Below are 27,554 nucleotides of genomic sequence, written 5' to 3' on the forward strand. Positions count from 1 at the left end.
GAAATGTTTCTAATTCTGAAAATATTTGACTGAATTAAATATTATTAAGTTCTCTGGAAGAGGCAATGGCTTTCCGAGTGTCTTCATCATTCCCTGTCTCGTCAGTACACCACTTTCTTCTGCAGTTTCTCTATGGACATTTATGACCTTTTTCTCCCCACATCTTTCTGAAATCCTCCATCTGCATATCGCACCTTGAGATCAGCAGGAAAGAAAGCTTTTAACTAATCAGCAGTACCTGTTAGGGCAGTTCGGAAAATAAACAACACACAATCAAGCAGCCCTGAGGTCAGCAGAAACAAACTTTTAGCTGATCAGCATTACCTGTTTGCATTAGCACTTGGGTAAATAGATCTTGAAACAGTACACGCATGTTGGAGATGGCCCTTATTGCAGGGTTATCCCTAAACTTTTTGCTTCTTCCTCCTATTTTTTCCTGACCTGCTGTTGGTTTTAGGACTCTGGGCACTTTACCACTGCTGATCAGTGCTAAAGTGCATATGCCCTCCGTGTAAATTGTGTTATGGATTGGTGTTTCCATGATTGGCATACTTTATTTACTTGTTGGTCCCTAGTAAAGTGCACTGAGTTTGCCAGGGACTGTAAATCAAATGCTACTAGTGGGCCTGCAGCACTGATTGTGCACTCACATGAGTAGCCCTGAAAAGGTAACTCAGACCTGCCACTACAGAGTCTGCACGCAGTTTGTAACTGCCATGTCGACTTGGCAAGTGCACCCACTTGCCAGGCCCTAACCTTCCCTTTTCTTGCATGTGAGTCACCCCTACGGTAGGCCCAAGGTACCCTTGTGGGCAGGATGCAGTGCATGTGAAAGGTAGGACATGCCCTGGTTGTGTGGCATGTCCTGATAGTGAATTACTGCCAATTTTGTTTTTCACTATTGCAAGGCTACCTGTTCCCCATAGGACAGAATTGGGAGTTTGTTTATAACATCTTATAAACATAACTGGCCCTGGGAACTAGGTAGGAAAATAAAGTTTAGTATGCCTGAACTCTGAATCTAAAGATGCATCTTTTAGTGAAGGTGATTTTTACATTCTGTGTTTGAAAATACCACTTTTAGAAAATAGGTATTTTCTTGCTCAGCCATCCAGCAGGCCTCTGATGGGTTTGTGGATTGACTGTCTGGATTTTGGATAACAGGGGCTGGGGAGCAGGAGTGCCTCGGGATAGTCTAGGTGGGTGGGAAAGGGCTGAATAGACCTGGGCTGCATTTAGAGTAGAGGGAGCAGATTTCCTTGCACCTGAATGGACCTGGTCTGCCTCTGACAATGCCATCTCCACCTCCTGCCAGTAAGCCACTACAGAGGGCAGAACTGGTTCTGGCTAAGCACAGACGCTCTCTGCCTGAGAGGACAATGGATTTTGGGCTAAAAAAAAGTGGAGCCCAAACCACTGAACTTTAGAACTCTTTTGGACCAAGAAGACTGCCAAGAAGAAGAGCTGGAGAAGCTGTGAGGAGGAACTACCACTTTGCTGAGTGCTTTGCTGTGTTAGTCTGCAGTGGCTGCTTCTGTCTTGCGCAGTGAAAGGACTGGACTGAACTGTCCTATTACGTTAGTGATATAGGGGAGCGGTGAGTATGGGACAGGAGAGAACAATCCTATTAGTTGGGAGTGTGGGGAAGAAGAGGATTTGACAGGGTAGGTGTTGGAAAATGGCCCTTTCTGCAGGGTCACTCCCTAACGTTTTGCCATCCTCCTCCTTCTTTTTGCTGAATTCCATTTTGTAGGCCTTAGTACTCCAAGTACTTTACCACTGCTAACCAGTGCTAAAATGCATGTGCTCTCTCCTCTGTTAAAATTTGCTTCTACCCAATTGGTATATTTAATTTACTTATAAGCCCCTAGTAAAGAGCACTACTTGTTCCCAGGTCTTGTAAAATAAGTACTACTAGTGGATCTGCAGCACTGCTTGTGCCACTCAAACCATGTTGGAGGCCTGCTATTGCATACCCTGTGAAGGCGATTTACACTGTCATTTGTCATTTCGACCTGGTTAAATACACCTTTTTGCCAGGCCCAAACCTTTTCTTTTTTTACATGTAAGTCACCCCAAAGTTAGGCCTGGAAGTGAAAAACTCTTACATTTGTTTTTCACTACAGTAAGGATAACATTGAGATAACCTTATTAAATTATATAAGAGTAATTTCAAAATGGGAAGATATGATCTATCCAAGTTTGAGGTCTCTGGAATCACAATTTAAAATCCAAACTTATGGTGCAGTTAGGTTTTAAATTGCAATTCTGAAAATTCCACTTTTTTTTTTAGAAAGTTAGCATTTTCTTACTTTAGCCATGTGGTGCCTGCTGCCTGTCTCTGGTCACATGTTTGTGGTGCGTGACAGCTGGGCTTTGTTTATTCCCCCTAGACAGCCACACAATGGGAGCTTGGGTATGAAGGTATGACTTGATGGGCCATCCTGGCAGAATGGGAGGGAGAAGCTGGACCCAGCCTCACTTACAACTGAATAAATTCAATTCAGCTCAAAACCGTTATTCAAATACAAATTGTATCCATAAAAGTACAATACAGTTCCAAAAAAACCATTCTAAAGTACTCATAGTGCCACATGCTCTTGCAGCTGCTTTCAGAAAAGCGACCAAATAAAAAATCACTTCCTATTCCTCTAGATGAAAAAGCATGTTCAGGGCATCCCTCGAATTAATGATTCAACGTTTTCCTAAAAAGGAAATCAAAAATTGCTTTGAATACATGACATATAATCCACGAATAAATGTAAAATGCATCATTGTTTGCCCAGAAATCCTATCAAACGGGCATGGCGTGAAATCAAGGTCAGCAATAAAACCCATTGCAAGATAGTTCATTGTGCCATTAATCAAAAAGAACACCATACAATCTAGGAAGTGGGGCACCTGCAAGCCCTCAACCAACTGCATCCAAACACTACACAGAGGCAAGGCAAAGAGAAAAACCAAAAACTCTTTGACTTACTCGTGTGCGTCCGGTGGTTCAGTCAGGAAGAGCCAGCGAGAAGCAAACTCCGGCCGCAGCCACTGGGGAGGTCTCCCTCTCTACATTCCGGAAAGTCCTATGCATGCCCCTTCTCGTGGTCATCAAATGTTGGAGAGTGGTTTGTTCCACATAAACTGGCACGGATATGTGCTGTCTGAAATAACAAGACACACATCTGGAAATGCAGGAATCTAGTCAGGAGTGACACTATTTATTTAAACAACCAATCAATTGTCAAATGCCCATCATTAATCAAAAATAACACCATGCAATCTAGCAAGTAACAATTGTCAAAGACGCATCTTAGATCATGAGCAAAACCATGCAATCTAGTACTTTTAAAATCGCTGCAATGCAAAGAGAGAGAAAGAAATTGAATATCAAAGTACAATGAAGCATTATAACCTTTATCAAAAATGCTAAATAAATCAGTTAACTGTGAGCACTACACTCTGGAAACCACTGTGTGAGGTGATCAACGAATGGGCCGGTAAGTGGCCCTATTATACACTTTTAATGGTAACCGTTGAACGCCGGATCTAACTTTGGCAGGTGCTTGACCGTAAAACATAACAAAAAGTTGAACATTATATCAAAAACAATTTGAGTCACTTCTCGGAAGCTTTAAGGCGAAATCTCTTTATATGGTACATAGTGCATAGAAAGGTTGTCACTTTAAGCCACGTCACTGTCTTAGTTTCCAAGGCAAGCAAAACATCAAGTGATAAACTGTGGAAAGTTACAGTTAGCCCCAACCCCTACTCTTACGCCATCTTGTTCTTCTAGATGTCAGATGCATCCTGTTATTGCTACATCTTCTTGATGTTCGAAAAGATGTGCATGCAGAGGACCGGGCCGGAGAGCTGGGGCTTTGTGACTTGTTTATCAGAAAAGCAGTGAACTGAGGTTCATGGCCTTCGCAGGAGAGATATCTCTAATCTTTGTGGATGGGCATGAGGCCTACTGTTTCCAGTGAATGTTTAAAGCAGTATGGACAAGTTAGCACACCCTTACCTATTAACTAACAGGGACATTCAGGACTCTCATGCTTCAGATGTGGAAAACAATAGCTGAGGCATTATATGGTAACCTGCTTCAGGTGCACGTGCCATTAAAACTGCATCATCCGCATACAAAAGTGATGCTAATGCAGAGCTATTGAATATTGGGATATCCAGCGTCATGTTCTTTACAAACAGGTGAAGATTATTGTTATATACAATAAATAAGAGGTGCCAACACGCTCCCTTGACTCACTGCCCGGACGACATCTATTGCCGATGTGACCTCGCCTTCTGCAGTAATTCTATTCTTGGCCTTCATATCTATCTGCAAAAAGTGCACCAAGGCTTCAAACGATTTACACAACCGAACGCTGAGATCAAATCCATAAAGGCTAGATATATAGGCGACTGACGAGCAATTGTATTTCTAAATCAGTGACCGGTTTAAACATTGTTCAATGGTCCCAACTCTACTCTTAAAACCACATTGACATGGGTATATAACAGACTTCTCTGCTGACCACTCTCTGATTCAATTGTATAAAACCCTCCCAGGAATCTTAACTGTAGTATCGATTAGGGAGAATAGCCTATGATAATTAGGCTCAGTACGATCTCCCTTTTTAAAAATAAGCACAATGATGGAGGTTGACCATGTACTAAGTAATGGGGAGTGGGTCAGACCATTAAAAACATTCACCAGCAAGATGCCCAAAACTCAGGGGAATGCTTAAAGAGATCAATTAGGACACCATCTGCTCCAGGTGCTTTTCCACCCAAACTTTCACCAATGGCATCTTCCACCTCCTTTAGGGAAAGAGAAGCTCCCCCCCCCCCCCCCCCCCCGGTTCACTTCGGACACAAAATGATTGGATAATCAATAGCAGCATGATTTTAGATAAGTGTGCCTCCCAGATATTACTGGCAATGGCACGTTATTGGGGATCCGGTTTGACTCTCATTCCTTATTGCAGACACCTCCCTCTAGAATGATTTACTGTTCTTCGTAGCTGTGAAGAATGCAAGTGGGTCCCAGAGGTTCTGCAGTAAATCCCGCTTCCTTCCAGGGATTCGTTTTTTTATACTCCTTGCAACATTGTGCTACTACCACAGGTTCCCTTGGGCTAGCAGTGAGTGCCCTGCATAATTTATGGTTGGCATCAGAGTACTCCTGGTTAAACCCTGTGGGGTTGGAGGGAAATTTCCCATGGGTGGTATAGTAACTTACTCCCAATATTTGAAAATAATAGGGTGAACACCTGAAGCACCTGGTGATCCAAATCCGTGTCAGCTAAACAGGTTTCAACCAGAGCTATATTCTCCTTTAATAAAGATATGGAAGAGCTGTGCGAGATCCACAGCTCTCTATTTCAATCTTAGGCCTTCAGTACTTGTATCGAAATTGCGGGCTCCACACTCCATTCTTAGTTTATCCTCATGGGGGAGGGGAAATATTACTTCAAGTGGATTATGATCCCCATAAGTGGAGGACAACACTTTTCCTGGTTAGGTGTAAGAAAGAAATGATCTATTGTGGAGGCACAGCCTCTGCCCCTGCATGTGGGTATAGTTTGTCCTGCAGCCCCAACAAACATCCAATACATTAAGTACACTATGAGAATCCAAATATCTACTCAATTCTGCCCCTCTGTTATCAGTACCAAACAGGACTATTCCTGCCCCAAGGGGCACAGTTGGACGTGGCATCAGCATCTGAAATCAATCTTACATTAAAATCTCCTGCCAGACAGTAATCAGCTAGTAGGCCTTGGGCCGGAATGTCATTCTGCAAATCTAACAAATATTCAAATACAGACAGAAAATTGATTTTCGAGGTATTACTAAAATCATTATTATAAAAATTAGTGAAAAACAGCCATATTTCCACGTAAGCTGCGCATCATCGAGTCCCATACTCTCCTGATGATTCCTGGAGGAGTAATGGGAAGAGCTGAGAGAATGGTATTGCATTGGGACTGTAATACAGGTGAGAGCGGGGTCAATACTGTATTTTGTTAACCTGAATAGGCTGTCCTGTCCTCTCACACAGTGCTGCATACTCCCCCCTCCCTGTAATGAGTCTGGAGCCAGGGCAGGACGGCAGGGCCTCTGTGCACTTCAGAGACCTGTCTTTGAAGCCTCCCCCACTTCAAAGCCACCACTGGGTTTACGTATTGGACCATAGACACTACCAATTCAGTACACTGCTGGACCTGTGAATACTCTGCCAAAAAGGACAGATATCCTGCTGAAGGACTGCCACTCTGCTGGACTGTTGCTTTGTTGATCTCCTGCTTTGCTGTGCTGACCTGCTTCCCTCCTGCCTGGGTGAGAAGGACTGGACCTGCATCACGTGGCTGCAGAACCCAGAGCGACTCCAAGGGTTAGCTGACTGACCTTCTGATCTGAAGCCTCCGGGACATAAAAGGCTTCCAGCTCCTGTACTCTGCCATCTGTGAGTCTGTCTTTCCAAGTGGGGCTCGACCTGGACCCTTGAATGTGTGCCTAAGGTGCTTGCCAGCAAAACTGATTCCTCTTCTGTTTTTTTTTTTTATAATTATTTTTATTGTTTGTAACCAAGCAGTTAGACATATACAGCTATTGGGTTTTCAGAATATGTAGATAAGTACAGGTGAGTTCTGGATGGTACACTTGTTTTCAACTGACGTAGCTATTAGATTTCTACATGATTAGCAATTTCAGCCTCATCGGGGGAGGGGAGTTGGGGGAAGAACAGGGGGAACACAAATATTTCCACGATAGGCATTCTATCTAGTCCATATTTAAGACCACTTTTTCGGGCACCCCCTAGAGATATATACTATTTTTTCCCGAAACATACACCAGTCCACATCTTGTTTCCATGGATTTAGGCCAGGGGCCTCCCTCGCTCACCACCTTCTGGCAATGTTACGCTGAGCTACCACAAAACCCAGGGTTGCCCAGATTTTCTCCTTACTACTTGGATCCGTTGGTTCCCCCACATTGAGCAGGTTTAGAGCTTGACCCAGCACCTTCCCCATACATTTGCGCACATCTGTAGAGAACTTATGGATTTTGGCACACTCCCACAGGATATGTATGAAGGTGCCTTCCTTCCCACAGTTTCGCCTACAGCTGGAGTCTTCACCATACCCCATCCGTACCAAGGCTGGCCCAGAATGGTATATTCTATGAAGAATTTGTAATTGCACCAGTTTAAACCCTGACAAGATTGCGACTTCCCTGGGGGAGGCGAGTGTCTCCATCCAGTCTTCATCGTCCATCTCTGGTAGGTCATCAGCCCATTTTTCTCGAAGCCACACAAGGGGGTAGGATGCATGATTAATTAGCTTCCAGTAGGTGAGGGATATTGATTTCCTGTGCATATAGCCATTGAGGAGTCTGTCCTCCAGTGGCGTTGCTTCGGGTAGTGTCTTCCCTAGCGGGATATTTGCATACAATGCATGTCGCATGTGATAGTATATAAATAGTTCAGAGTCTGCTAGATCATATTCATGTTGCAGCAATGAGAAGTCTACCACTTTACCGTTTTCCACAGGTCACCCACCTTAGACAGCCCAATCAGATCCCATTTGTCTAAGCCCTGGGGGGTGGAGGCGAAACAGTGGCTTGCGTGATATTTTCTTGTCCCAGCCCAGACTTTTGGGGGTCGTGTGCCAAATCTGGACTGAGTGCGACGTGGGTCCCGTCAGTCGCAAATGAGCGAGTCTGGAGTAAAGTGCCCTGATGTAGGAACCTCCCGGGAAGAGCCATCTGACCATTTGGTATCCCGGGTCATCGAGTGGTCTTTATATGCCCTGGTTTATAGCTGCCAACTGCGCAGCCCAATAGTATATTTTGGTATCCTTCCGTCGTACCATCCCCGAACCAGTTTGGGAAATTATATTCGTGGTGTCCCCTTTACCCATAGGAGAGCTCTTTGTTCGTTCTCTATTGCTGCAAAGTAGGTCGCCAAAACAAGAGTGGGTGAGTCGTGTAAGATATACAGAAAGCGAGGTAGGGACATGATCTTGAATAGCGCCACCCTGCCTAGCAGGGACAGCGGGAGAGACTTCCAATGTTCTACGTCACTCTTGAGTCGCCGCAGCGGTGACGAGATTACGGTCATAATATACCTTAGGATCTCTAGTAATAAATATGCCTAGGTATTTAAAGCCATCCACTGCCTCTGTCACGTTACACCCCTTAGGCAGGAGCAGAAACTCTCCCCTTAGTACGTAGAGCAACGACTATCTCCAATTAATGGCATATCTAGAGTATCTGCCGAAGGTGCTAAATATGTCAAGGACTCTATTCATCGAAGCCCGCGGTGACGCTAGATATAACAGGATGTCATCGGCAAATGGGGAGATGCGATCTTCCCATTCCTCCAACCATCTCAGCTCTCTGACGAATGGGTCTTTCCGGAGCCAGGAGCTCCCGTGCCAAGGCAAAGAGCGGCGGCGACAGAAGAGATCCTTGTCTCATCCCCCTTCCAAGAGTGAAGATCCCAGACTTTTTATTGTTCACTACCACCTGTACCAGTGGCTCCGACTAGAGGAATTTCACCCACCCAATAAGTCCAGGCCCAAATCCCATTTTTTCCAGCACTGCGAAGAGATAGGGCCACTCGATGGTATCGAATGCCATGGTGGCATTCTGGGACATCACAATCGCATTTTCTTTCAGCGTATCCACTCTCCCCATTACACTGTGGAGCCGGCGGAGACTCAGGGAGGTATTTCTAGAAGGCATAAAGCCTAATTGGTCTGGATGGACCAGCCCAGAAATTATTCCGACCAGGCATGTAGCCAGCAGTTCAACCAATATCTTCGCTTCTGCATTCAGTAGTGAGATAGGCCTGTATGAAGAGCACTGATCCCTGGGTTTGCCCTCTTTATGTATCACCACTACTGTAGCTAGTAGGTCCCATTGCCTTCACCGACTATTGGTTCCTAATAGCGCTCGCCACCACTTCAGTCGTGAGCTCGCTATCAAGTGAATCACTGTCTGCCCCTGACAATGTCGGGAGCCGTATATCAGTTAACAGGGCGTTCGATTCTTCCGCTGGGTAAGTAGAACAAGATTTATATACCTGAGTGTAGTGCTTGGCAAATTTGTCCGCAATCAACTGCGTGTCTGTGATTGTCTCCCCTGTCCCAACAGTAAGCTCTGTGACCAGGCGATTTGCCTGATGCCGTTGGTCCAGCCACGCAAGTAATTTGCCTGCTCTTTCACCGTGCTCGTATATCCTCCTGAGTTTGTCCCTTTGCAGTGTTTTAGCCCTGTCCGTAGCTACGCTTTTATACTCTTCCTTCTTAAGATTGAGCTTGTACGTTGTGTCAGATTTGTGTGACACTAACAGGTCCCCTTCAAGTTGTACAATTTCCCCTTCCAACTTAACTAGTTCAGCATTCTTCTCTTTTTTGCCCCATTTATTTGAGAGATTGCCTGCCCCCTATCCACCATCTTAAATGCCTCCCAGAGCGTCTGCGCCAAGTCCACCGATCCCTCATTGTCATGGAAGTAGTGTTCAATCGTCACTATAATGTTATGCCTGATAGCGAGGTTGCGCAAGTGCCATGGGTTTATGGGTGCTATTCTACCTACTTCAATCAATAAATCAGGGGTTTATAAAACACGCTACTCGCCCGTGAGGGTCTCAAGGCGCTGGGGAGGTGTAGCTCCGGATCAGTCAAAGAGCCAGTTCTTGAGGCTCTTTCTGAAGGTGAGCAGAGTGGGGTAGCGTTTGATATTGACTGGGAGCTCGTTCCAGGTCTTAGCTGTGACGTAGGAGAAGGCTCTTCCATCTGCTCTGGTTCTGTGGATGCGTGGGGACGCTGCCAGGGCGAGGTCGGCGGATCTGAGGTTCCTTTTGTGTACATGGAAGGAGACTCTTTCATTGAGGTATTTGGGTCCGATGTTGTGGAGGAAATTGTAGGCGTGGGTGAGTAGTTTGAAGGTTACTCTCTTCTTGATGGGGAGCCACTGGAGGTCTTGTAGGTGCTGGGTCATGTGGTCGTGTCATGGGGTTCCGAGGACGAGTCTGGCTGAGGTGTTTTGGATGGTTTGGAGCTTGTGTAGCAGGGTTTTGTTGATTCCGGCCTAGAGGGCGTTGCCGTAGTCCAGTCTGCTGGTTATGAGTGTGTGGGTGATGGTCTTTCTGATTTCAGGGGGGGATCCACTTGAAGGTCTTGGGGAGGATGCGGAGGGAGTTGAAGCAGGTGGAGGCAACGGCGTTGATCTGGCGAGTCAAGGTGAGAGAGGAGTCTAGAACGATGCTGAGGTTCCAGGTGTGGTCCTTCAGGGTGGGTGGGTTTCCGAGGGCATGGGGCCACCAGGATCCGAGGATGAGGACCTCTGTCTTCTCCAAGTTCAGTTTAAGGCAGCTGTTGCTCCTCCAGGCTGTGACATCTTTCTGTCCTTCTTGGAAGCTGAGTCTGGTGTCTTCGGGGTTGTTTGTGAGAGAGATGATGAGCTGGGTGTCGTCGGCGTAAGATACTATGCTGATCCCATGCTGTCTGACAATGGCGTCGAGGGGGGCTATGTAGCTGTTGAAGAGCATGGGGCTGAGCAAGGATCCTTGGGGTACTCCACAGTTGATCTCTGTAGGTTCGGCGAGGAAGGGGTGGGAGTCTGATCCTTTGGGTTCTGCCGGAGAGAAAGGAGTGGATCCAGTCTAGGGCGGTTCCTCGAATACTGGCGTTGTGGAGTCTGGCTGTGAGAGGGCGGTGTGAGACGGTGTCAAAGGCTGCGGAGAGGTCCAAAAGGATGAGGGCCGCAGTGTGACCCTGGTCGAGTAGCATGAGGATTTCATCAGTGGCGGCGAGGAGGGCGGTCTCAGTGCTGTGGTTGCTGCGAAATCCGGACTGGGAGGAGTCGAATATGGCGTTACCTTCAATGAAGGTGGTCAGCTGGGCGTTGATGAATCTCTCGGTGACTTTGGCTGCAAAGAGAAGGAGAGAGATGGGCTGGTAGTTTTTTAGGTCGGTCGGGTCGGCCGAGGGTTTCTTGAGGAGGGGCTTGATCTCTGCCCGCTTCCAGTAGTCGGGGAAGATGCCGGATTAGAGGGAGGCGTTGATGGTCTGGCCTAGTTCAGGTGCTATGGCGGCGATGGCTCTGTGGTAGATATGCGGAGGGCAGGGGTCCGTGGGGGCTCCTGAAGTGGGTGTTCTTCATGGTCGTGGGGGTGTCTTCAGTGGTGGGAGGTTTCCAGGTGGTGATGGTCGGCTGGTTGTCGGTAATGGTGAGGGGGGGTGGTGTCCAGCGTCTGTTCGCTGAAGTTGTCGTAGTGGGCCTTGATTTTCAGGTGGAAGTAGGAGCTGAGCTTGTTGCAGTGGTCCTGAGATGGTGAGACGTCTGTGGCTACGCTGGGGGATTTGGTGACTTGCTGTATGACATTGAAGAGTTCCTTTGCGCTACTTGCGTTGGCGTGGATTTTGTACTTGATAAAGGTCCGCTAGGTGGCTCTTATGTGCTAGTGGAAATCATTCATGGTGTGTCTGTAGTACTGGCCTTTTCTGGTTTTCCTGTTCCACCAGAGTTTCTCAAGGTGTCTCCAGGAGAGCCTGGCTTCTCGGAGGTCAATGGTGAACCAGGCGGCCTTCAGGGGGCATTGTATGACGGAGTGGTGGAGGGGTACGAGCTTGTCAGGGCAGCCGGCGATCCAGCAGTGTAGTTCTATGGCTGCAGAGTTGGCGTCCGTCGTGGCAGAGGGGGAGTCGTGGAGGAGGGTGTTGGTGAGGTGTTCCTCTTTGATCTTGCTCCAGCTCCTCCATGGTGGGCGTGGGGTGGGTTTGATTGTGGTGGTGGAGTTGAAGGTGAAGTGAACGCAGTGGTGGTCTGTCCAGAGGGGCTACGTGGTGTGGCTGAAGTGGATGTTTGTCCCTCCTGCGAAGATGGGGTCGAGGATGTGTCCGGCTCTGTGGGTGGGGGTGGTGACGAGCTGCTTCAGTCCGAGGTTGTCAAGGAGGGTTATGGAGTCGGGGTCGCTGCGTTAGTCCAGGTGGAAGTTCAGGTTTCCATTGAAATGTAGGCCATGGAGGCGATGGCATGGGGTGTGACGCAGTCGGCAATGGTGGTGCCAGAGAAGGTGCGAGGGCTGGCGGGTCTGTAGACTAGGGTCCCGCGCAGCATGGTTCTTGGGCTGGTTTAGATCTGGAAGTGGAGGTGCTCTGTGTTGGAGAGGGGGTTGTTCGTGCTGGAGGTGGAGAGTCAGAGGGAACTCTTGGGTGCGATGGCGAGTCCTCCTCCTGTGCCGTGGGGGTGGTCCTTTCTTTGGATATTGTATCTGTCGGGGATGGCTTGGCGATGTCCCTCACTCCTACCCAACTGCACCCATATGGGAGAGTGGTCAGATATGCCCCATGCCCTGTATCTGATTTCTGTAATGTGTCCAACCTGGTCCGCCGGCGTAAGGATATAATGAATACGAGAGAGTCTATTGTGTACCCCATAGTGAAATGTGAACTGGATGTCAATGGGATGGCGGATCCGCCATGCGTCCACTAATCCAAGAGCGTCAAGGAAGGTGGGCAGTACCCGTTGGGCAGGTCCCAGGTCTCTGGAAGGACGGCGATCTCGCTTTCCACATACCACAGAGTTGAAGTCCCCTCCGAGAATCAACCTTCCTTCTGGAAACTCTGTCATAGCGCTCCCCGAGGCCCAAAGCGTCTGGCCTGTAGTCCTGGGGGGCATAAACGGACACTAGGGTCAGTAGATCACCCTCCCATTTCTCAGACACCGCTGCGTATCTGCCCAGGTCGTCCGTCCAGGTATGTTCAGTTGACATGGGGAAGGATTTACACATCATAATGCCAACCCCGTGATCCCGAAATGAGCCCCGAGTGTACAACCAAACAGTAACCCCACCTATCCAGTGCCTACCAGTATTTCCTACCAGGTATGTCTCCTAGAGCAACACTACATCTGGGGTGTGTCATTTAATGAACTGTAGAACTATCCCCTGCTTCACCTTATCCCCTAAGCCATTGACATTCCAGGATAAAAGCCTGATTTTTCTTTTTATCCTCCAAATCCATCTTCGCCTCCCCCATTCCTCCCCCCCTCGCTGTCACGAGCCCCCTCCCCCAGGCCCGCACAACCATTTTCATCGCTGTGTGCTAGCCTACTGGGGCCATGAGGTATTGTAAATGGAAAATGGAATCGGATAAAAAAGTAAGATCTGGAACAGGCTTTAATTCCCGGGCCGCCTCTCTTACATAATGACATAGCAGTTAACCAGTTTGATAACTGGGTGAGAGTAGCTGCGCATAGTATTGCCCCAGGAACAAACCAAAATAGTTAAACGAGCATCAACAACTACGCCTTGGTACAGTCAGGATTTAAAAATCTTAAAAATGGAATGTAGAAGGAAGGAACAGAACTAAAATTGGTGAGGCGGTACACTCCTCCAAGGAACTTTTTAGAACAGTATATACACTAGCTAAACCTCAGCATACGGCCCTAAACCAGATCAAGCCCTATGTAATGAAATGGTCAAATTCTTTCAGAGTAAAGTTCAGCTGATCTATAATGATATTTTAAATACGGCCACCATTGTCCCAGTAAATATCACCGAAAATGTAAAAGTGTTTACAACATCCAGGAGGCTGTCACACTTTACAACCCTGACAATGGAGGAGGTTCATGACCTCCTGACATCAATAAAATCAGGTTCGCCATCTGACCCATGCCCACCAGTAACGTTCCATCTAGTAGCTAATACAATCAGCACACATCATACCCCTCTTTTGAATCAATTTATAGGCACGGGTAAATATCCCAGTGTATGGAAAACGGCCCGTATAAGGCCCATCCTAAAAAAGCCAACCCTGGACCCCCTAGAGCCGAAAAATTATCGGCCAATTTCTAGGTTACCCCTGGCAGCAAAAATATTGGAAAAAGCGATGAACAAAGAGCTGACTCACTACTTAGAAGATAATGTACTGCTGGACCGCACTCAACACAGGTTTAGATCTTGTCATTCTACGGAGACAGCTCTGGTGCTAGCTACAGAGGGGATTCGGAGGATAGTAGATGGAGGGGGCAGAGCGATTCTGATCCTATTGGATCTCTCGGCGGCTTTTGATACAGTGAACAATACAGTGCTGGTACAGCGGCTGAGAGACGTAGGGATGGAGGATACCGCTTTGGCCCTCCTTTCCTCCTTCCTAGATAATAGGGAACAAAGCATTTACTGGAAGAACCTCCAGTCTGATACCTTTTAACTCCCATGTGATGTGCCGCAAGGATCTGCCTTGTCACCAACTCTTTTCAACATCTACGTGTCCTCATTGGCCACACTAATCAGAAAGCATGGTTTTCCTTGATTATGTATGCTGACGACTCGCAGCTTACAATCTCGGTTTCTCAACCAGCAGAAGTAGTGGCCAACAGCTTCCATGTATGTCTGAAGGACATTATGAGTTGGATGAGCTCAAACTTCCTAAAAATAAACACAGGCAAAACTGAGGTACTTGAATTTGGTAAGGGACCTCCATTATGGAACAATAACTGGTGGCCTACGGAGGCGGGAACCTGTCCTAGTCCAGGTACCAAGGTAAAGAACTTGGGGGTGATTCTAGATGAGCAGTTAAATCTGTCAGCCCAAGTTAATCAACTAACTTCCTCCTGTTTCTTTCTCCTAAAATCACTGAGAAAAATCTTCCCCTTTATCACAAACAAACTCCTGAGAACCATAGTAGAAGCACTATTTCTATCTAAAATTGACTACTGCAATGCGCTCTTTGTGGGAAGTGATAAAGCACAGGAAAGGAAGCTGCAATCACTTCAAAATGCTGCTGCCAGACTACTCCTGAATATCCCCAAGGGACGCCCAACATCAGAGGATATTGGAGCCTTACATTGGATGCCTGTCCAGCAAAGAGCTCATTTTAAGGCTCTTTGAATAGTACTTAAGGCCCTCTATGGAGGAATATCTGGGGAGATGCGGAAGCTATTCACAAGGTACTCCCCTGCTAGACCTCTCAGATCCTCAACGAAGGGCTTTGTATGTATCCCAAAAATACATAAGGCAAGATGGGGTGGCCGCATGTTGTCATTCTGTGCGGCCAAACTCTGGAATCAGATGCCATCTACACTGCGACTCCAACCTAACCCGAGGATGTTTAGGAAGGAGTTGAAAACCTGGTTGTTCTCTCAAACCTAAGGCATTAGAATCTCACGCTAGTAACTCATCTATCACAGTCCGCGCCAAGACGCCACGGCATTCGTGCGCTTAACAAGTAATATTTCAAATCAGATCATTCTAGCGTACCATCCTTCTCAAACCCAGCTGTGCACTTTAATTGGCTATCACCCAATTGAAATTTTATACCTAGTAAATCTCAACATCGCCACTCCCCACTCACGGCTTCCCTGCAATCTGGGCCAAAAAACTGCCCAAATCCCCTATAGTACAGAGTGCCTGTCGCCCTCTTAACTATCTAGAAATTCGGGGCATCTTCTGTGTTGAGCGATGCAGCCCCGAGGAGAACTGATGCATTGCCACTGTTGCATGGATTGGACCAGTTGCAAAGGCTCACATGATAGCAGTTCACACATCTAGGACTGACGCATCATTTTCTGAACCACCACTGCGCAACTTTTTTACGGGCGCAAGCTCCTTGCATCCCTTGTCGATGGCAGTCTTGATGACGAAACTCTGCATCGCAGCATCACCACCCTTAATCAGTCAATCAATCTGGGTTCTTATAGATTGCAGCTAATCACCCATTGGGGTCTCAAGGTGCGAGGGGGGGGGGGGTTCTGCAGTTCAGTCAAAGAGCCAGGTGTTAAGGTCCTTCTGAATTGATGCAGTGAAGGTGATTGCCTGAGATGTAGTGGTAGAGAGTTCCATGTCTTTGCAGCGAGATAGGAGAAGGATCTTCCTCCAGCCAAGGTCTTGCAGATCCATGGGTAAAGTGGCAAGGGCCAGTTGGGCGGAGTGGAGCTGTCTGGTGACTGTGTAGAAGGAGAGGCAGAGGCATGGTTGAGGGATGCAGGTCCGGTGTTGTGGAGGGCTTTGTAGGCGTGCATGATGTGCTTGAAGGTGATTCTTTTGTTGATCAGGAGCCAGTGAAGGTCTCCCAGGTGAATGGAGATGTGGCTGAAGTGGGGGATGTCCAGGATAAGTCTGGCGGAGGTGTTCTGGATTGTTCTGCAATTTCTTTCGGCGTGTTGGGTGGTGCCGGTATTGAGTGCATTGCTTTGGTCAAGCTTGCTGCATATGAGTGCCTGGGTGACTGTTCTCCTGGATTTAGTGGGATCCACTTTAAAAACCTCTAGAGCAGGTAGAACTTGTTGGAGCAAGAGGATGAGAAAATGTTGTTTTGCCGGTTCATTAACAGCGAGGAGTCGAGGATGATGCCTAGGTTGCTTGCATGCTCGGTGGGTGGGTGGGTGGGGGGTGGTTCCGGGTGCTGCTGGCCACCAGGAGTCATGCCAGGCGAGGGGGTGGTGGCCAGGATGAGGATTTCGGTTTTGTCAGAGTTGAGTGTAGGCAGCTGTCTGCCTTCATCCCGATATGAAAGTTACTCCTATTGGCTCTGGGTTAGTGTCATCAGAATCAATGTATCGTCTCGGTTGCGCCTTGCATCCTCGACACCGGACTTTGCATCTCAAGCGCCGTTGACAGGATCCTCGACGTTGCCTCATCAGGACCTCGCACTTCAGCCTTGTTGCATCTCGGAACCGTCTCTGCTGGGCGTCACATCTTTAACACAGATCCACGCAACGCTCTGCAACCTGCATTAAGGTACTTTGGGGCACATGCATCAACCATTTTTGCAAGCGCAAACGGTGCTTTTCGCAAAAATCGTCTGTTTGGGCCCGCAGAAGGGCATTTGCGATGCATGAAGGGTCAAGGCACTCTCAATTTGAGAATTCGCAATTAATTGCGAGTTCTCAAATTCCGATTGCATTTAAGGAATCGCAAATTGAGATTCCTTCAATGCAATGCATTAAAGTAAAATAATTAGCAATTTCGCTGATAGGGGGCGCAAATTACCATGAAGTTGAACTTCGTGGTAATTTGGAAAAACTTTGAAAAATGCACGAAAGTGCATTTTTCAAAGTGATAGGTTACACACACACATGTCCTTTGGACATGTGTGTGCGCAACATTTGTACACAGATCGATTTCAGGGGTGCAACAGGGTGTCGTTTTGACACCCTTGCACCCTTGAAATTGCATTCTCAATTTGCCATTCTCTAATTGAGAATCGCAAATTGAGAACGTCCTCCCATTCATTCCTATGGGCCTCTAGGCCCATAGGAATGAATGGGGAGGTATTCCTTAATTGCGACAAGCAATTTGCGACTCGCAATTAAGAAATATTTAGAAATCGCTATTTTGTAAGCGATTTCTACATGCAAAGGCTTTTGCGATTCCTTATTAGCGAATAATATATATGCTCGACCGCTTATGAGCGGTCGAGCATATATATATGCGGAATTTTTGGTTTGGAATTGAATAAGTACCTCTGTGTGCTCTCATCAATGTAACCTTTATCCACTTCTTGTTGTAAAATAGAGCTTAGTAACTTCAAAAATTCGTGGGTTGGATCTTGTTCCATTTCAAGATAAGTGTCTGTAAGATAAGGAAACCAGAATCTGTCTCGGAGAGCTCGTTTTGTGGCAACAATTCCACGATGCCCTTAATGGGCCACTTCAATTATTTTCTGTTGCAAACTCTCCAGAACCGGGATTCTTGACCCTCGTAGTGTAACTCCTTCCTGAGTTATAGACAGTTTATCCTTGACTTTTTTGTATTTTGTATATTCACCATCACTTGTGAGCGGTCGAGCGTGTTTGTTCCATGACTGATGTGTAATTATATCCTTCAACTTTAACATGTCACTATCATGACTTGTGGCAATGATAATCTGGGCTGATCAAATGAGAGCTGGTGTGTTTGATTTTACAATGAAATTAATATCCATGACCATACCATGACCTTGTATGGGCCTCTGGAAAAGTAGTCAGCAGGGTTCTGATCCTTCCCTGGATGATGCACAATGGTATAATTGTACCCTTGTAACTGTAGTCCCCATCTTTCAATGCTAGGAGGCATTTTGGCCTATGGATTGGCAAACATAGTCAGAAAAGCTTGATGATCAGTTTGGAAAAACTTTGAAAAATGCACGAAAGTGCATTTTTCAAAGTGATAGGTTACACACACACATGTCCTTTGGACATGTGTGTGCGCAACATTTGTACACAGATCGATTTCAGGGGTGCAACAGGGTGTCGTTTTGACACCCTTGCACCCTTGAAATTGCATTCTCAATTTGCCATTCTCTAATTGAGAATTGCAAATTGAGAACGTCCTCCCATTCATTCCTATGGGCCTCTAGGCCCATAGGAATGAATGGGGAGGTATTCCTTAATTGCGACAAGCAATTTGCGACTCGAAATTAAGAAATATTTAGAAATCGCTATTTTGTAAGCGATTTCTACATGCAAAGGCTTTTGCGATTCCTTATTAGCGAATCCTTATTTTTCGCTAATAAGGAATCACAAATGGCATTTTTGATGCATGTGCTAGTTAGTTCAGCAGAGCTAACTGGGTCCCTGTAGCCCGCTGGCGCTCCATAGTGGTCAGCCTGAACTTGTGACTTTGTCCCAGTCCGGCACGACCAGATGACCCCAATAGCTCTCTTTGCTGCTATGCGCAAATTTTTCTTAAACCGTGTATTCATTATCTCCAATTCTACTAATTGGATTTTTGTAAACTTGGTCTTGTTTTATTTAATGCATAAGGCTCTATTTGTCTAACAGGTATGGAATCTGTTTGTGTGATGTTTTCAGTGTATTATTGTTTGAAGTGTTGCACAAATACTTTACACATTGCCTCTAAAGTTAATCCTGACTGCTCTGTGCCAGTCTACCAGAGGGTGACAACAGGTTAAATTAGGGTTTGCCTGCTTCTTACCCTGAGTAGGATTGTGGCTGCTGCATGACTAGGACTTGTAACATCCTCCCGAGCCTGGGTACCTGCCAATGACTACGCCACACACGGAGCTTGGCATTACACATCTTTATTTGTCTGCATGTAACTGCAAACTGAACATTCTAAACCAGCCTTCATTGCATTTCACTCTAACACTTACAACACAGTTCAATGGAGTCCATCCAGAGCCAAAAGGGTTCCGTAATTTCTAACTCACAAGACACATCATCTACCCCTCTGTTAAATATAAAAAATATATATATTTATATTTCCCTTCAATCGATCTTTTTGGCTCTTTAATTGTTCGACCTGACCTTGTTTTCTAAACTGGTAACTCTTCATCACCATTGTCCAGGATCTGCGTCAACTGTGTAGAGTCAACAGCAGCCACTGACGTTTCAGACCCAGGATCTGCGTCAACAGTTAGATCCTGTGAACGATTAGTAAGGGCTTAAAACAAAAAGAGTCTATGATAATAGACTTCCCAGGGCACTGAGCAGTCACCATGTGCCCTTGGTAGACACCACATGAAAAGGTTCCTCATCAAATGGTGCATCACATTTTCTTCATCGCATTTGTCGTGCGAGCACTCAAGTTCCTTTTTTTATAGACTATGTTTTTTGCATGCCGTCTTTTGTCAGCATACACTTTCATCTTTTGTTTGTTAACCAAGTCCTTCTCATGAGTTGCTTTCTCATCTTTCTTTTTCTGATTGGTCCATTGAGGTAACTTGGTGTTTATTGCTCTCCTGAACTTCATTGTCACAGGACTTTTACCTGTGGTCGAGTGAGGTGTTGAACAATAAGCTTTCAAGGTAGGAATCAGCACAATTTTCAAATTGAGCTTATCAAGAATAGCAGGCTGCATTGCTTTCTTTAGTGTACTCCTAAAACACTCAACCAGTTTGTTGGCATGCGGCCACAGAGGTGTACTTTTCTGATGCTTTATATTCACATGCTCTAAGCAATCTCTGAACTCTTGACTATTGAAAGATGAATGAATGAATGAATGAATGAATGAATGAATGAATGAATGAAGTTATATTTATATAGCGCGTAGCTACCCGGAGGCCTCGTAGCGCTTAAGGACAGCAGAGAGCAGAAAGAAAGGAGGTCACTGGAAAGCTGAAAGAAAAAGGTGGGTCTTGAGATGTTTGCGAAAGGGAACAATATTGGGTTCGCTACGAAGCGTAAGTGGGAGGGTATTCCAAAGGTTGGAGGCATTCAAAGTGAAAGACCGACCGCCCCATTTTGCTCTACGGACTTTTGGGGGCGCGGTAAGGAAAGTGTTGCTGGACCGGAGAGACCTGTTCGGTTGATAGGGGACTATCAGAGAGTGTAGAATTTGGGGGCCGTGTTTCCAGAAAGCTTTGTGTGCAAGGCACATGGCCTTGAACTGGATCCTGGCGCGGATGGGAAGCCAGTGTAAGGACATCAAGGCAGGTTTGGCTGATTGTCTACGGGGGATCTGTGTCAGATGACGTGCAGCACAGTTTTGAATAACCTGTAATTTATTTAAGGTGGACTGAGGAGCGCCAAGTTAGAGTGCATTCCCATAATCCAGACAGGATACAATTAATGCTTGGACCATAATTTTCCTGGCTTGGAAGGGAAGTAGGGGAAGGATTTTTCTGATCAGACGTAAGAGACCGAAACAAATAGCCGAAAGCTTCGTGGTCTGATAGTTGAAGCAGAGGGTCTTATCGAGCCAGATGCCTAGACTTTTAATTTGGTGCTTAGGCGATGGCAAAGGTCCCATGCATGGAGGCCAGGTGAGGGGGGAGGAGGGCGAGGGGGACTTTCCTAGGAACATGAGTTCGGATTTATCTCCATTTAGTTTTAGGTGCGAAGTGTGCATCCAGTGAGCGACTGCCTCTAGACAAAGGCCAAGCGTGTCAGAAGAGCCCTCAGGGTGATTAAGTGCCACCACTAGCTGGGTGTCATCGGCGTAGGTGATTATTTTAATGCCGAAGGGGAGTACTACTTCAGCTAGAGGGGCCATATAAGAATTACAGCGGTCCTCTAAGAAAGAATGAAGCCAGGTCCATGCAGTTTTCCCAATCCCCAGGTTGGTCAGCCGATCAAGGAGGATGTTGTGGTTGACAGTGTCGAAAGCGGCACTGAGGTCGAGCAGAATAATGGCTGCTGAGCTGCCCTGGTCTAAAAGTTTCCTGGCTTCTTCCGTAACAGCCAGCAGTGCAGTTTCAGTACCTAGCTGAGGACGGAAGCCAGTTTGGGAGACATGAAGTAAGTTGTTTGATTCGAGGTAATTGACTAGAGTAGAATTGATGTGACGTTCAATCAATTTACTCAGCCATGGAAGAAGGGAAATGGGCCGATAATTGGCCAGGATAGAGGGATCCAGATTAGGTATCTTTATGAGCGCTTTGACCTGGGCGCATTTCCACGCCCGGGGAACTCTACCAGAGATGATAGAAGAGTTAAGTATATTCAAAATTACCGGGCCTACCATGTGCAGAACCAGGGATAGTTGCTGTGGGGGAGCGGGGTCGGTAGGGGAGCCAGAGGTAACACTGGAACAGAGAGTGTCCAGAGCTTTTGCGTCAAGCAGAGGAAAGCTCTCAAGGGACTGTGTCGATTCTGCAATAAGAGTGGAGTCAGAGGAGTCAGACACGTAAGGCGAGAATGACCAGATGGACCAGAGTCAGGCCTCACTATGTCTGGAACACCCCATGTTGTAAAGATACCATCTAGTCTTTCAATGACTCGTTCTCGAGTGATAGTTGAAAGAACATCAATCAATGGAAATCATTAGTATTCATGTACAACCACCATACGGTAATGTCCATTGTCGAGTGGACCAAAGAAGTCAATAACTACTCTCTACCATGCATGCTTCGGGAGTTTAGACATGTTCAAGGTGTTGTGTGTAGTTTTTGAAGAAAGTCAGTTGCATATATGACAAACTTTTAATTTCCTTTCAATCCTGTCATCAAGATAAGGAATGTGTATAGGAATGGGTGGACCTGCACTCCTGGTTAATACTAATTCCTCCTGAATATGAAACAAATTTATTGAAATTTTTTTTTTTTTTATATAAGCGTGCATACACGTGTGGGGGATATGAACCAATGTCCCTGATTAATATAAAGTGGTTAGAGGAGGTCTGGGAAAACCCAAACCTACGTGAAGCACCGCTAATATGACACGAAGGTCTCAAATAGTATAAACAATATTATTCTGAGTTGAATCAAACATGATTACATTATCCCTCCCGTGCATAAAAACTCAAAAGTTTCATAGCATTAAACATATGATATTTTATACCACAATACAAGAAGTTATTTGATCATTCAATTATGTACATGAAACTGTACCATCGGTTTATGAAAAATGTTTACATCACATTGTTCATTTCAAAAGATATCCCTAGGTAAAGTATAGAAATTCATAGAAAAAGACAGTCCCAATGCATTTCGGGTTTTCCAAAACCCTTCGTCAGGGGATATTTGAATCTCAAAAATCAGCTGTATGCGTGAAGTCGTTTTCAAATGCTTGTCTTCCAGAACTACAAAAACAAAAAACCTTACCATTGTCCAATTTCAAAATGCAACAATCCAATGTTTACAAAAATGACCTAAAGGATTCGCACTCGAGAAAAGACCAAACATCCCAATGTGTGAGCAATTAGCTTCAAAAAATGACGTGCTTAAAGATGGACGTAGGAGGAGCCAAGTTACTTGAGGAATATCAAAGAATATATGAGATTATACAAATAGTGAGCATTATGTGAAGTACATAGTAGAACGTAAGTGAAAAACGTGAACCCGAGGGAATTCCGAAAGTATATGCCCATGACTCACTAATACCAGGATACGGACTTTAACGTACTGTAGCGTACAAGCCATGAGACGCCAGTGAGTAATGGCTGCTGTCTGCCAAATACCAACGTAAATGAGATTCAACTTCGTGTTGGTGTTAAATCTAAGGAAAATGCAAAGAGTGATCACTCATGAAATATCCGTTATCACACGGAATCACTACTCATAGTAAAACCGGGGCGCCTGAGCCTCCGCTTACCTAATGCCGTGAGCCCAAAGTTAAAGCCAAGTAATACACGGACATCTTGGATGTCTGAAAATATATGAAAAATATATGTCTCAAATTCAATTCCACGAGTTAAAACAAGGATAGAGTAACGCGTGGTGAGTTAGCGAGCCTGCGTCTCACCTGAGTTTTGAAACGCCCAGTTCACAATGAAGTTCCAACTGCAGCCGCATACGTGAGAAACGTGCATTCAAAAGAAGGGCGGGACCTTCTATATGGTCAAAGAAAAAAATAGAGAACAGACTCGCGAGAGAATCGAAAATGTCGGTGTTTAAAAGGAGGGAAGGTGATAACAATGAATCGGACTGTGAAAGAAAAGAAAGGAAAGATGCGTGTTGTATGAATTACTTGGTGTAAGTTAGTGCAAAAACGACAAAATAAAATGAAATAAAAATTGTGGTACTGACAGACGAGTGCGAATCCTGTACATTCGCAGTAAGTTAATGATTGGTGTGAAAAGTTGTCTCAATAAGAATCAAGTTTACACAAAACATAACAATTCATAATGGTCATTTAGACCCCCGGGAATCACAGTCCCAAGGAATTTGATCCAATGGGTCTCCCTACAGGCTAACACTGTATTCACATCAGTGCTTGAGGTAATGTGAATGCGTTCAAGAATGGTGAATCGCAATTGGGGAATCGTGTGTGCTGCTTCTACCCAATGTGTAACTAAAGAAGAATTCATGTTTTTGTTACGAATTCTGCTTTTGTGTTCAATAATCCTTGTTTTGACTTTCCGACTTGTTCTTCCTACATATACAAGTCCACAAGGACATTTGATGGCATAAATTACCCCTTCAGTGTTGCAATCAGATGTATGATGGAGTATAATCTTTTGGCCTGTGCGCGGATGTGTAAAATCTTTGCCAAGAATTACATTGCCACATTGCCCGCAGTCGTGACATTTCTTCATACCTTTGTGATGTTTATTTTTTACGTTGATCTTTGTTTTGAGAAGTTCTCGTAGGTTTCTTGAGCGGGTATGAGCAAATATAGGGGGTTCAGGAAATATTCCAGCAAAGTCTGCCTCCATTTGAATTATGTCCCAACGCTGTCTGATAATGGATTTAATGAGAGTCGCTTGTGCTGAATACTTAAGTACAAAGACTTCTCTTGAAGCTGGATTCTTGATGGTAGGAGATAACAAAATTTCTCGTTTTTTTAAGGCAACTTTCCGTTCCGCCTCTTGTAGTATGTCTTCAGGATAACCTCTAACTCTGTATTTATCCAGTTGGTTCTTAATGTCCATTTCGCAGTGTTGAGTGTCTGAGGTGATTCTTTTAATTCTTGTCAACTGTGATACTGGTAGATGTTTCTTCAGAGAATATGAATGTGCACTCTTGAAATGCAAAGTATTGTTGACATCCGTGGTCTTCCGGTACACTGTGGTAACCAAACCTGCATTGGCGTTATGAATTTCGATGTCCAGAAAATTAATCTTCTTAAATTGAATGTCATGATTAAATTGAATCCTGGGATTACACAGATTTAATACTGCAATACATTCCTCCAAAAGATCTTTAGAACCTTTCCATATGATGAGTATGTCATCAATATATCGGAGAAAAATGACCGCATTTTTTCGCCATATGAGATTTTGTAGTATGTGTTGATGTTCGAAATACGCCATAAAAGTATTCGCGTACGCTGGAGCTCCAGGAAAACCCATTGACGTGCCTGTGATCTGTAAATAATATTTGTCATCCCAGGTAAAGTAGCTGTGGTAAAGAGAAAAGTGAAGTAGTTCCAACAGAAAAATGCTTTTGTCTTTGGACATGGATGATTGAAATAGTCTCCACTCTACCGCTTCAAGTCCCTCATTGTGGGCTATGGATGTATAAAGAGCCACCACATCTATGGTACATAGTAGACAGTCTTCTCCAAAATGTTGTTTTGCAGATTCCAATTTTAGGTGTCTTTTATATATGTTTCCCAAGACTGTACCAAAGGTTGTAAATAGTGATACAAGAAGCGGCCCAGTGTTTCATGAATGGACCCACAGCCCGCTACTATGGGTCTAAAAGGTGGAGTTGATCTGTTCTTGTGAATCTTGGGGAGCATATATATATGCGGAATTTTTGGTTTGGAATTGAATAAGTACCTCTGTGTGCTCTCATCAATGTAACCTTTATCCACTTCTTGTTGTAAAATAGAGCTTAGTAACTTCAAAAATTTGTGGGTTGGATCTTGTTCCATTTCAAGATAAGTGTCTGTAAGATAAGGAAACCAGAATCTGTCTCGGAGAGCTCGTTTTGTGGCAACAATTCCACGATGCCCTTAATGGGCCACTTCAATTATTTTCTGTTGCAAACTCTCCAGAACCGGGATTCTTGACCCTCGTAGTGTAACTCCTTCCTGAGTTATAGACCGTTTATCCTTGACTTTTTTGTATTTTGTATATTCACCATCACTTGTGAGCGGTCGAGCGTGTTTGTTCCATGACTGATGTGTAATTATATCCTTCAACTTTAACATGTCACTATCATGACTTGTGGCAGTGATAATCTGGGCTGATCAAATGAGAGCTGGTGTGTTTGATTTTACAATGAAATTAATATCCATGACCATACCATGACCTTGTATGGGCCTCTGGAAAAGTAGTCAGCAGGGTTCTGATCCTTCCCTGGATGATGCACAATGGTATAATTGTACCCTTGTAACTGTAGTCCCCATCTTTCAATGCTAGGAGGCATTTTGGCCTATGGATTGGCAAACATAGTCAGAAAAGCTTGATGATCAGTTACCAGTTTCTCCGTACAGGAATACATGGAAATGTTCACAAGCCCAGACCACAGCTAAGCTTTCTTTTTCAGGATGTGAGTAAGCACATTATGTTTGCAACAAACTTTTACTTGCATGTGCCACAATATGCCTCCGAGCATTCAGGTGTCTGCTGTGCTGTGAAAGGGTGCGCCTGATCCGACTGGGCTAGCGTCCACAACAACCTCTGTATGAAGCTTCGTATTGAAAAATGCCATTTCAGCAACATCCTCAATGGTTTGTTTGATTTTCTTAAAACTTGTCTCACGTTCATGTAACCAATTAAATGAATCATTTTTTTTCATCAAGTTTCTCAATGGAGCACTTACAATGGCAAAGTCTTGAATGTATCTTGAACAGTAACTGGCCATGCCAAGAAATGAATGCATCATAGAAACATCATGGGGAGGCTCAGCATTTGACAGCGCTTGTACTTTATCAGGATCAGGTGGCCTACCCACATCAGAAAAGATACGGCAAAATAAATGTAGCTTTGTCTTATGGAACTCACACTTGTCTCCATTCAAATTCAAACCTGCTAAGGCAAGTAAAAAACATACTTTAGCATGCTCTTTTTTTTTTTATGGTAGCTCGAAAAATCAGTGTCCTCACCGTGATTGAACATATTCATGACAAGCTGTATGATACGTCGAATGACGTCTTGAAACGGTTCTGCAGTCGATGGCACACCAAAACATAGTCTTTTGTATCCAAACAGACCAACCTGTATAGAAAAGGTTCTAATGGACTGACTATTTTCTTCAACTGATGGTAACCTTTATATAAATCGAGGCGAGAGAAGACCTTGGCACCATTTAATTCCGTTATGTCATCTATGTGTGGACCTGGATGATGATCTCGTTAAATTGCCTTGTTTGCTTCACGCATGTCAACGCATGTGCATACAGCTCCTTCACTGTCCTTTTTAGGCGCTACTACTATGGGAGAATCCCATGGCATTGGACCAGTGGAATGCTCAATGATATCATGCTTAAATAATGACTTAAGTTATTTTTCAACAACTTCTTGTAAATAAAAGGCAATTTGTCTGTCTTTGAGCATCAGGACGCCGCCCTTATTAATATGCAACTTTACTTTCATAGTCTTAAGCTTTCCCGAACCATGAAATAACGAAGAGAACTCACTGACTTTTTCGTGATGAGCATTCATGTTGTACGTCACAAAAATCAGTCCTATATCAGCAGCTGTGCTGATACTGAGTAGACAGGCACTTGATACTGTTCCTTGGAGCACATGGATGGGTGCATGCACCTTTGTTTTCTTGTTTTTATTGTCCCCACAAATGAACCTTGACTTTTTAAGGGCGTCGATTCAGCCCATTTACACACTTTTTCGATGACGTACATTGTGGTAATGCAGATAATTTATCATATTTCTCCTCAGGTATAAAGTTTAGCGATGCACTACTGTCGATAATTAAAGGTATCAAACAACCCTTTACTTTCAGTGTAGTCTTCAGACAATGTTTGAATGACTTTGGTGCTATTGCATCTCTATCATTTTTTGACTGATATTTTTAATCACACGCAGCCAAACCCACATGTTCACGCTTTTCTGAGGTAAGAAATGACATGGCACAATAATTTTCTTCACTTCTTGATACTGATACAGAGAAACTGTTTGGCGATTATTTAGATGGCGGTCGACGTCGTTCAGTGTCGATTTATCTTAACTGATGTCTCCGGTTGGCCTTGTGGGTGTGCAACAAACATTGCTTCTGTAACGGTATGGCGGCCATTTTGTCTTCTTGCTGTGATGCACTA

At 45.0% G+C, this 27,554-nt stretch overlaps 1 protein-coding gene across 2 annotated transcripts in view; it reads left to right on the forward strand.

Moving 5' to 3' along the window:
- Window positions 1-27,554, forward strand: part of PCBD1 (pterin-4 alpha-carbinolamine dehydratase 1) — a 158,457-nt gene that overhangs the window by 97,014 nt on the left and 33,889 nt on the right. The window lies entirely within an intron of this gene.

Source organism: Triturus cristatus, chromosome 1_2, assembly GCF_964204655.1.
Source record: "Triturus cristatus chromosome 1_2, aTriCri1.1, whole genome shotgun sequence".
Lineage (NCBI taxonomy): Eukaryota > Metazoa > Chordata > Amphibia > Caudata > Salamandridae > Triturus > Triturus cristatus.